Source organism: Pristis pectinata, chromosome 6 (assembly GCF_009764475.1).
Source record: "Pristis pectinata isolate sPriPec2 chromosome 6, sPriPec2.1.pri, whole genome shotgun sequence".
Taxonomy (NCBI): Eukaryota; Metazoa; Chordata; class Chondrichthyes; order Rhinopristiformes; family Pristidae; genus Pristis; species Pristis pectinata.
Window position 1 is genome coordinate 49,221,948 of NC_067410.1, and position 11,203 is coordinate 49,233,150.

Here is an 11,203-nt window from a genome sequence, read left to right on the forward strand (position 1 = left end):
ATACTTAAATCTGAATCTGGTGCTCTCCTGGAAAGTGGAAGAGATTGTGAAAGAGGGTGGGTGTAAATCTAGGCTTGCAACACAGAAGGAGTCTATTCCCTGACCATACCTATGTTGGCTGTGTGCTATCCAAAACTATTCCTACTACTGTTGTTTCCAAAGCTTTTGCATAGCAGCGATAGGTACTTGGGAACAGGAGTAGACTATTCAGTCTCTTGATCCTGTGATCATGATCTGTTACTCAGCTCCATATACCCTTGCTTTTATTCTCACGTCACTAAATACTTCTGATTAATAATAATCTGTCAGTCTCAGATTTAAACTTAACAATTGCTGTTTGGATAAATATTTATCGTCATTATATATGAATTACTACCACTCTATTTCCTGTCTTCACTGATGAGACGTATGTCTCTACCTTTTAAATCTGTAATCTTAGATAATTCAGCCAGCAGAAGAATTCATCTGTCAGTTTTTAATGTCTTGAAAACTTCAAATAGTCCTTAATTTAAGTTTTGGGGACTGCAGCCCTCATTTGCATACCTTCTCCTTGCAATTCAGGCTATTAGAATCCTAGATTGATACAGCACAGAAACAGGCCCTTCAGCCCAACTGGTCCATACGGCCAAGATTCAAATCTTGTGACACTTTACTCTGTACTGTTATTGTTTTTACCTGTACTACATCAATGCACTCTGTACTAACTCAATGTAACTGCACTGTGTAATGAATTGACTTGTACGATCGATCGGTATGCAAGACAAGTTTTTCATTGTACCTCGGTACAAGTGACAATGATAAACCAATACCAATACAATACCAATCTAAACTAGTCCCATTTGCCTGTTTGTGGCCTATATCCTTCTAAACCTTTCCTATTCATGTACCTGTCCAAGTACCTTTTAAATATTGTTAATGTACCTGCCTCAACCACTTTCTCTGGCAGCTGATTCCATATACTAACCATCATCTAGGTGAAAAAGTTGCCCCTCAGGTTCCTATTAAGTTTCTCCCCCTTGCCTAAATCTTTGCCCTCTAGTTCTTGATTCCCCAACCCTGGGAAGAAGACTGTGAATTACCCCTCAATTTTATACACTTCTGTAAGATCACCCCTCATTCTCATATGATCCAATGAAAAAAGCCCCAACCTGCTCAACCTCTCTCTATAGCTCAGTCCCTCGAGTCCTGGCAACATCCTTGTAAATCTCCTCTGCACTCTTTCCAGCTTAATAGCATCTTTCCTATAGCACAATGACCAAACCTGAACACAATATTCCAAATGCTGCCTCACCTATGTCTTGTACAACGGCAATATGACATCCTAACTTCTATACTCAGTGCCCTATTGTCCTAATGGTTTCTTCAAGGTTGATATTATGGTATAGGGCTCACAACTGCTCCTGATGCTCCAGCCTGTGGTCTAACTAGGCCTTTATTTAATTATATTTCTATTCCCCTGCAGTGCAGTCTCTCATATTATAGAGGACAGCCTTCCTCTATAAATAATGAACCCATTAGATATTTTTCTGCCCCTCAATCAGCCAGGAAAGCTTTTAGCTGGCACCTGTTGGACTGCAATGTCTGCAAACTGTCAGTCGATTGGCATGAGCACCAAGCTGGCAGTTAGACCGCAAGGTCTGTTTGCTGTCAATATGTTAGTAAAGGTGTGATCTGATAGAAAAACAAGGGATGTAAGGTGTAAGCAGTTAATCTGATTTGGTCAGACAAAGAGCTGTTAGCCAGAGGGGCAACACTTGCTGTAGTTTCTCGGTCAGTAAAGGTTGAGTTTTCAGTCAGGTGGTCAGGGCTGTGAGCTGTCAGTCAGAGAAGACAGGTTGGCTGCAGTCAATCAGCAAAGGCACCAATTGTTGATCAGTCAGAAAAGGCATATGCTCTTTTATTTAGGCATCAGGCTGATGGGATTATATTATAGGCCCCCCAACAGTCAGCAGGAATCGGAGGAGCAGATATGTAGAAAGATCGCAGCTAGTTTTAAACATAAGAGTGGGAGATTTTAGCTTCCCTAATATTGACTGGGCCAACCATAGTGTAAAAGGCTTGGTCGGAGTGGAATTTGTGAAATGTGCCCAAGAAAGCTTCCCTTATGAATATATAGAAGGACCTACCAGAGAGGGTGCAACACTAGATCTCATCCTGCGAAATGAGGTCATGCAAGTGGCAGAAGTGTCTGTCGGCGAGCACTTTGGGTCCACAGACGATAATGCTATTAGTTTTAAAATAATTATGGAGAAGGATACGACCAGTTCACAGGTTTAGACCCTGAACTAGGGCAGAGTGACTTTTGGAGCCATTAGGTGGGAGCTTGCAGTGGTTGATTAGGCAAGATTGTTTGCAGGGAAAGGAGCCTCTGCCAAGTGGGAGGCCTTTAAAAGTGTGATGTCAGGAGTTTAGGGCCTGCATATTCCAGTTAGGGTGAAGGGCAGGGTGGTAGGTTTTGGGAACCCTAGATGACGAGAGATATTGAGGCTCTCGTTAAGGAAAAGAGGGAGGCATACACTGTGCAAAAGTAATTGGGAACTAGTGAATCTCTTGATGACTACCAGAAATGTAGGAGTGCACTTAATAGGGAAGATAGGAGGGCAAAAAGAGGATATGAGAAAAATTTGGCAGGCAAGGTGAGGCAAAATCCCAAGAGATCCTATCATTATATAAAGAGTAACGCGGTAGCTAGGGAACAAATAGGTCCTCTTAAAAATCATCAAGGCCGTCTGTGTGTGGAACGAAAGGAAAAGGGTGAAATTTTTAATGAATATTTCTCTACAGTTTTTACTGTGGAGAAAACGATGGAAGCTAAGGAAATGGGGGAAGTAAGTGGTCTTGTCTTGGACCACATATGAATTAGCAGGGAGGAGGTACTAGAGGCCTTAAAGGACATTAAGGTAGATAAATCCTCAGGGCCTGACCTAGTGCATTCTCAGACCTTGTGAGAAGCTGGAGAAGAAATTGCGGAGGCCCTTAAAGAGACCTTTGCTTCATCTCTGGCCACAGGTTAGGTTTCGGAGGACTGAAGAGTGGCTAATGTGGTACCACAGTTTAAAAAGGGTAGGAAAAACAAGCCAGAAAACTACAGATCAGTAAGTCTGACACTGGTGGTGTGTAAGTTGCTGGAGGGGATTCTGAGGGACAGGATCTACCATCATTTGGAGAGACAGAGTCTGATTTGGTACAATCAGGGCTGCTTTGTGTGTGGGAAGTTGTGTCTGACAAATCTCTTGGAGTTCTTCGAGGAGGTAACCAAGAGGGTAGATGAGGGTAGGGTAGTGGATATTGTCTATATGGACTTTACCAAGGTCTTTGACAAGGTCCTTCATGGCAGGCTAGTCTGGAAGGTTAGATTGCATGGGGTCCAGGGGAGACCACAGATTGGATTCATTGTTGGCTCAGTGGTAGGAAGCAGAGGGTGATGATTGAGGGCTCTTTCTTGGACTGGAGGCCTGTGTGTAGTGGTGTGCCACAGAGGTTGGTACTGGGACCTTTTTTGTTTGTAATTTATATAAATGATTTGGATGTGAATGTACAAGGCATGGTTAGTAAGTTTGCAGATGATACTAAAATACTGTAGGTGGTGTTGTCGATAGTGTAGAAGGTTATGAAAAATTATAAGGGGATCTTGATCAGCTGGGTATGGGGGCTGAGGATTGGCAAATGGCTTTCAATCCAGATAAATGTGAGGTATTGAGTTCTGGGAGATCAAACCAGAGTAGGACTTATACAGTGAATGGTAGGGCCCCGGGTAGTGTTATGGAGCAGAGGGACCTAGGAGTGTAAGTGCATAGTTCGCTGAAAGCAGCGTCACAGGTAGATAGGGCAGTGAGGATGGCATTTGGCATGCTGGCCTCAGTCAGGGCAGAGTGTAGGAGTTGGGAAGTTTTGTTGCAGTTATATAAGATGTTGGTGAGGCCACACTTGGAGTACTGTGTACAGTTTTGGTCACCCTATTATAGAAAAGATGTTATTAAAGTAGAATGAGTGCAGAAAGGATTTACCAGGGTGTTGCCTGGACTTGGAGGCCTGAGTTACAAGGAGAGGTTGCATAGACTAGGACTTTATTCGCTGGAACGTACGAGCTTGAGTGGTGACCTGGTAGAGGTATATAAGATCATATAAGGGGCATAAACAGGGTGAAGGCACATAGTCTCCCTTTTTCCCAGGGAGGGGTCGCTAAAAACAAGAGGCATAGGTTTAAGATCAGAGATGAGAGATTTAAAAGGGCCATCAGGTGCAGCTTCTTCATGCAAAGGGTGGTGCGTATTTGGAATGAGCTGCCAGAAATAGTGGTTGAAGCAGGCAGATTAGCAACATTTAAAAGACATCAAGATAAGTACATGAATAGGAGAGGTTTAGAGAGATATGGGCCAAATGCAGGCAGATCGGATTAACTCACTGGGCAATACAGTCGGCATGGACGAGTTGGGCTGAAGTGCCTGTTTTCATACTCTATGACTCTATCAAAGAGCAATGAGCTCAGACAATTAACACAGGAGCAGCATGTCAGTTAGTAAAGATACGTATATGCTTTTCAGAAAATCAACAAGGATTGCAAAGTGTCAGTTAGTCAATCAACAGGTTCTGAGAGGCATTACTCAGATAGCCAGATAGGTCTACAAGCTGTCAGTCGGAAAGATAGCAACATCTGTGAGCTGTCTGCCAGAAAGTAGAAACTCGAAACTGTCTGTCACCCAGCACGTGCTTTTAGCTGTCAGTCAGTAAGTGGAAAATCAGTCAGGCAGCATAGTCCTGAAATCTGGCAGACAGCACAATCTACAGGTTGTCATTTATTCAGTTAGAAGGTCAGTTGGGGAGACAGGCAGCAAAGGCAGATGGTGGCGCAGATAGCAACAGTCAGACAGTAAACTGCCAATGAGTCAGACAGCAAGAGTTCAAGCTGGCAGTCACTCAATACTACAAACAGTCAGTCTGACAGGTAACAAGAACTAAAAGCTGTTGGATTCACAGATCAAGGGTTTGAGTAGGCAATCAGTCAGGCAGCAACAGCTGATAACTATCAGTCGGACAAAAATATCTTAGGCAGCTGACAGGCAAAAAGGGTTCTGAGCTGTCACACAAGTAGCAGAGGCAGACAGCATTCAGTTGGTTAGCAAGATCAGTAATGGTGAGGACGCCGTTCAGTCGGAGATGGCTGCGAGTGCCAGTTATTGAAAACTGTGACCTGCCAGCTAGACAGTAATGCCTGTGATTTGTCGTTTCGTCAGGAGTGCCTGTGAATTATCATTTAAGCAGCAAAGGTTGGAAGTCACTGTTTAAAAAGACTGAGGGCTATCAGATAACAAGGGCCACAAGTTGTCAGTCAGGAGTTGAGACCTGTCAATCAGGTTGACAGGCAGCTTGCAGGCATTCTTGTCAGTTTATCAACAAGGACTGCAGCCTGTCCATCATTGAGGGCTGTGCTCTATCAGTCAGTCATCAGCAGCTGTGAGCTGTTAACCAGCAGCAATGCATGGAATCCACGGTGAATTGGCTGTTTGGAATCAGATTTGGCATGCCCTTAGAAGACAGAGGGTAGTGGTCGATGGGACTTATTCTGGCTGGAGGTCTGTGACTAGTCGTGTTCCGTAGGGATCTGTACTGCGACTTCTGCTGTTTGTGATATGTATAAATGACCTGGATAAAAGTGTAGGTGGGTGGTTTAGTAAGTTTGTGGTTAATACGAAGATTGATGGTGTTGTGGATAGCGTAGAGGGCTGCCAAAGAATACAACAGGATCATTTGTGGATATGTGTGGAGAAATGGCTGATGGAGGTTAACTTGGCCAAATGTAAAATGTTGCACTTTGGGAGATCAAATGTAAAAGGACAGTTCATGGTTAATGACAAGACTCTTAACAGTGTTGATGTGCAGAGGGATCTTGGAGTCCAAGTCCATAGCTCCCTGCACGTGGCTACGCAGGTTGATAGGGTGGTAAAGAAGGCGTATGGCATGCTTGCCTTTATTGGTTGAGGAATTGAGTTCAAGAGTCAGAAAGTTATGTTACAGCTTTATAAAACTCTAGTTAGGCTGCATCTGGAGTATTGCATTCAATTCTGGTCGCCCCATTATCAGAAGGATGTGGGGGCTTTGGGGAGGGTGCAGAAGAGGTTTACCAGGATGCTGCCTGGATTTGAGGGAATGTGCTATGAGGAGAGGTTGGACAAACTTGGGTTGTTTTCTCTGGAGTGGTAGAGGCTGAGGGGAGATCTGATAGAGGTCTATAAGATTATGAGAGCCATAGAAAGAGTAGACAGCTGGTGTCTTTTTCCCAGGACTGAACTGTCTAACACCAGAGAGCGTGCATTTAAGGTAAGAGTGGGTAAGTTCAGAGGAGACGTGAGGGGCAAGTTTTTTCAGCAGAGAAGGGTGGCTGCCTGGAATGTGCTGCCAGGGGTGATGGTGCAGGCAAATATGATAGAGGGGTTCAAGAGGCTCTTAGATAGGCACATGAATGTGGAAGAAATGGAGGCATATGGACATTGCGCAGGCAGAAGGGATTAGTTTAGTTGGGCATTTGATTACTAATTTACTTAGTTTAGCACAACATCATGGGCTGAAGGGCTTGTTCCTGTGCTGTACTGTTCTGTGTTCTATGTTCTAATGCAAGCTGTTAGATGGTCAACAAGGGTTTGAAATGTCCTATCAGTCAATAGGCACTGTAAGCTGTTAATAATTCAGCTGTTGAGTTTGTAGGCAGGGGAAACAAGCTGTCAGTCAGATAACTGGTACTAAAATCTGGATCGAGTGCTCTAGACAGAATAGGCATGGCAGGATGTAACTATGAAATTCAACTTATGAATTTTTGCTACAATGCCATTAACTATTTGGGGAATGTATCCTCACTTTACAATGTTTTTCTCACTGTAATGAAAAGCGTACCATTCTGCACCATTAAAGCATTTTGCGCTTTCTTCCACACCATTTTGACTATGCCCAGGCCACAGTGCTCTGCTTTTTATTGGGCTTCATTAGAATTTATTCAGTTCATCCTTTAAGATAGCTTCAAAATGGCCCAGTAGTTCTAAGGATTTTACCTGCTCTAGGAATCATGTCAAGCTGTTAGCATTAATATTAAACTGGATTTAATTAATACAAGTGAAAATAGTGGAAATCAGTTGCTCATTAAGTTTCGCAGCATCGATGGTGCAAACACTCCTTAATAACACAGACAAAATAAAAGTTAATGTCTAAGAGTGCATCACATGTCAGAAAGGGCAGAGATGTTATAATAGAAAGAATGGAAAAAAGGTTAAGCGTGTGGCTGGAGGGTCAGAATCAATGGCATGTGCCCGTGTTTGATGAAGACCTAGGAAAAAGTGAGGTTATTATGGCAAACCTGGAGAGAATGCAAGGTGGGTAATGGATCTTCTGCAACTACTGATATTTTCAAGGCCAGCAATGGCTGGTTTGAACATTTCAAGAAACATGCAAACCTACATACTACTCGTCTGTCATGGGAGGCAGCACGTGCGGATAATGAATTGGCAGAAATATTTTCCACAGCTGAAACAAATTATCCAGGAAGGTGGTGACCCTTCTAAATAAGTGTTTAATATAAATGACATGGGGCTTTTTAGGAAGCTGATGCTCTCATGTGTGTCCACCTTGAGGTACGATAAAAACTGTTGCAGTCTTCAGAACACCGAAACTGCCGTACTCCTCCTTGGAGGCAATGTTGAAGGTGACTATAAGCTTAAGCCCCTCTTACTCAACTAGTGAATCTCAGGACTCTGAAGAAATACTCAAAGGCCAATCTTCCTGTAATGTGGCTATCTAATAAAAAAGCCTGTTGAATACACTGCTCTTCCAAGATTTTATCGCATTGTTTTCTTTCCCTTCATTGAACATTATTGCGTGAGGAATAGTCTAAATGACACACCCTAGCGATTCATTGACAATGCGCTGGATATCTGATTAACATTGGCAGAGCTGACAACATCCACGTTGCATTTTTGCCCCCTAACACCATTTCACTGTTAGGACCCATGGACCTAAGTGCTATTGTTACATGTGACAAAGCACGTCATCTCAGATCTGAAAATCAATAACAATCTCTCTATTCAGGAAATCTGTAAGAGGTGCAATATAAAGATAGCCATGGACTACATCACTACCTCATGGGATGATGTAATCCATGCAACAATGAATGATGTATGGAAGAAATTATGGCTGGAGTGTCTGCCCAACTCCAACAACTTTGCAGCAAAATCCCTGAGAAGACATTGTCAAGTAGATAAAACGCTGGGTTTGATGAAGCCAATCAGGATGACAGGGAAAAGTGATTGGAATCTAAAGGCAATGAGGTTACAAAGGATCTGTTAAAGCTTGAGAAACAGAGCTTAGAAGAAAAAGAAGAAACTACTAACATTGTACCATCAACACCAAAGTGGTTCACTATGAAAAAGCTTTCAGAAGCATTCTTCTAGATCAAAGAGATGGCTGACTCTAAATACATGGAGTGCAGCAATAAATGAGCTGCATGAAGGAAAGTGCATTCTTGTGCAATAAGGAGCTTTATCAGAAGAAGAGAGCTGTTCAGATTTCTGGCAACATTTTTAAGCCTTGTTCATCAGCCATCTGGGAGCAGTCACAGGAAGAACCCTCGCCTCAGTATTGGAAACTCCCATTGAGTTCAGATTCACCACCCTCAATATCATCACCCTTGACCAATACCTTCGTCCTTGCCCAATATCTTGGTGTCATCTCTAGCCACAGGTGAGGTCCTGAAGGACTGGCAAGTAGCTAATGATGTTCCATTATTCAAGAAGGGAAACAGGGATAATCTTGGTAACTATAGACTGGTGAGTCTCACATCAGTGGTAGGCAAGTTACTGGAGAGGGTTCATAGAACATTACAGCACAGTACAGGCCCTTCGGCCCACAATGTTGTGCCAGCATTTTATCCTGCTCTAAGATCTATCTAACCCTTCCCTCCCAGCATGGACGAGTTGGGCCAAAGGGCCTGTTCCTGTACTGTATAACTCTGTTTCCATGCTGTATAACTCCAAGACTGTGCCCCATCCAATGGATGCACTACTAAGCGGGTGAGAATATTCCACATGAAAACTCCAGTAATCTAGCACTCGGGACTTTGGTGGTGCTGGACCAGCAGATTTTCCGGACTATTGGATGTTATAGACATTAATCCTCCAACACACTTTAAATTCACTTTTTTTTTAGATGTTACACAGTAGGTTAATACATTTTCCAATGAATCCAGAGAGCTTAAGTGGAGTCTGAGAAACAGGACCAGGTGAGTTTTAACAGAGCATGGGAAACAGGGCAAAGTGACTTCTAAGGGAGTGTGGGATCTAGGACACTAAGGAAGGGAGGGCAGGAACTGGGGCTCCAGTGAGTGAAAGGGAGAATGGGAGGCTGGTGAGTGGAAGAGAGCTTGAGAATCCTCACCCAGTAAGCCAAAAGCTGTAACATCAGGATTTCTGAATTGTTGGGTGGTAGATTATCAGAATTTTGCTATACATTTTCCTCAAGGGATGGTGACGCCAGGGCTGCAGGTCATACCTTTATTGGGATCTCCTCACAAGCCAAAAGTGAAAGGGATAGGATTTATGAGTATTTAGAAAACCATAGCCTAATTAGGGACAGTCAGCATGGCTTTCTGCAGGGTAAATCGTACCTTACTAACTCGATTGAGTTTTTTGATGAGGTGACAAGGGTGGTTGATGAAGGGAGAGTTGTGGATGTTGTCTACATGGATTTTAGTAAGGCGTTTGACAAGGACCTTCATGGGAGGCTCATCCAGAAGATTAAGATGCATGGGATCCACAGTGAATTGAGTGTTTGGATTCAGAACTGGCTTTCCTGTAGAAGACAGAGGGTAGTGGTCGATGGGACTTATTGTAGCTGGAGGTCTGTGACTAGTGGCATTCCTCCGGGATCCGTACTGGGACCTCTGCTGTTTGTGATGAATATAAATGACTTGGATGAAAATGTACATGGGTGGGTTAGTAAATTTTGCATGTGATACAAAGATTGGTGGTGCTGTGGATAGCGTAGAAAACTGGCAAAGGATACAGCAAGATATAGATCAGTTGCAGATATGGGCGGAGAAATGGCAGATGGAGTCCAACCTGGCCAAATGTGAAGTGTTGCCTCTTGGGAGATCAAATGTAAAGAGATATGAGCACAGGGAATCTTGGGGTCCAAGTTCATAACTCCCTTATAGTGGTTATACAGGTTGATAGAGTGGTAAAGAAGGCATATGGCATGCTTGCCTTCATTATCTGAGACATTGAGTTCAAGAGTCAGGAAGTTATGCTGCAGCTTTATAAAACTTTAGTTAGGTCACATCTGGAGTATTGCATTCAGTTCTGGTCTCCCTATTATAGGAAGGATATGGAAGCTTTGGAGAAGGTGCTGAAGAGATTTACCAAGCTGTTGTCTGGATTAGAGGGCATGTGCTATGAGGATAGGTTGGACAAATTTAGTTTGTTTTCTCTGGAGCGATAGAGGTTTATAAGATTATGAGAGGCATAGATAGAGTAGACAACTGGTATCATTTTCCCAGGGTTGAAATGACTGATCCCAGAGGGCATGCATTTAAGGTGAGAGGGGGAAAGTTCAAAGGGCAAGTTTTTTTACACGGAGTGTGGTGGGTGCCTGGAATGCGCTGCCTGAGGTGGTGGTGGAGGCAAATACGACAGGAGTGTTCAAGAAGTTCTTAGATAGGCACATGAATGTGAGGGAAATGGTAGGATATGGACATTGTGTAGGCAGAAGGGATTAGGTCAGTTGGGCATTATTAATATAATTGGTTCAGCACAACATTGTGGGCTGAAGGGCCTGTTCCTGTGCTGTACTGTTCTATGTTCTATAACTGAACACCAGTACAACTCTGCCTCTCACCTCCCTGACACTATCTTGATAGGCAAAGCCACTGGTATCATTTACATACAAACACACGAAAATATCAGTTGGGAGCAGGAGTGGATCTCTGAGCAGAAAGTGCTGTCAGAAGGCTGTAAATTTTTTGGAAGTCTCTATTCAAGAACGTTGTGCATGTAGTAGGTTGGGATCAATATATTTTTGAGCACTACATGAAACAATGGAGTTGATGTAGAAGTTCCACCCTGATTTTATTTAGCAAGCGCAATTGGTCTTGTGGTCAAATCCTGCTCTTACCTTCTCTGTCAGATAGATACTTGAAAGCTGTAAGTCGGTCAGCATGGGCTGT

General features: G+C 43.3%; 1 long non-coding RNA gene across 1 annotated transcript in view; it reads left to right on the forward strand.

The window, feature by feature from the left end:
- LOC127571140 (uncharacterized) overlaps positions 1-11,203 on the forward strand; it is a 43,613-nt gene that overhangs the window by 11,722 nt on the left and 20,688 nt on the right. The gene's annotated exons all lie outside the window — the stretch shown is intronic.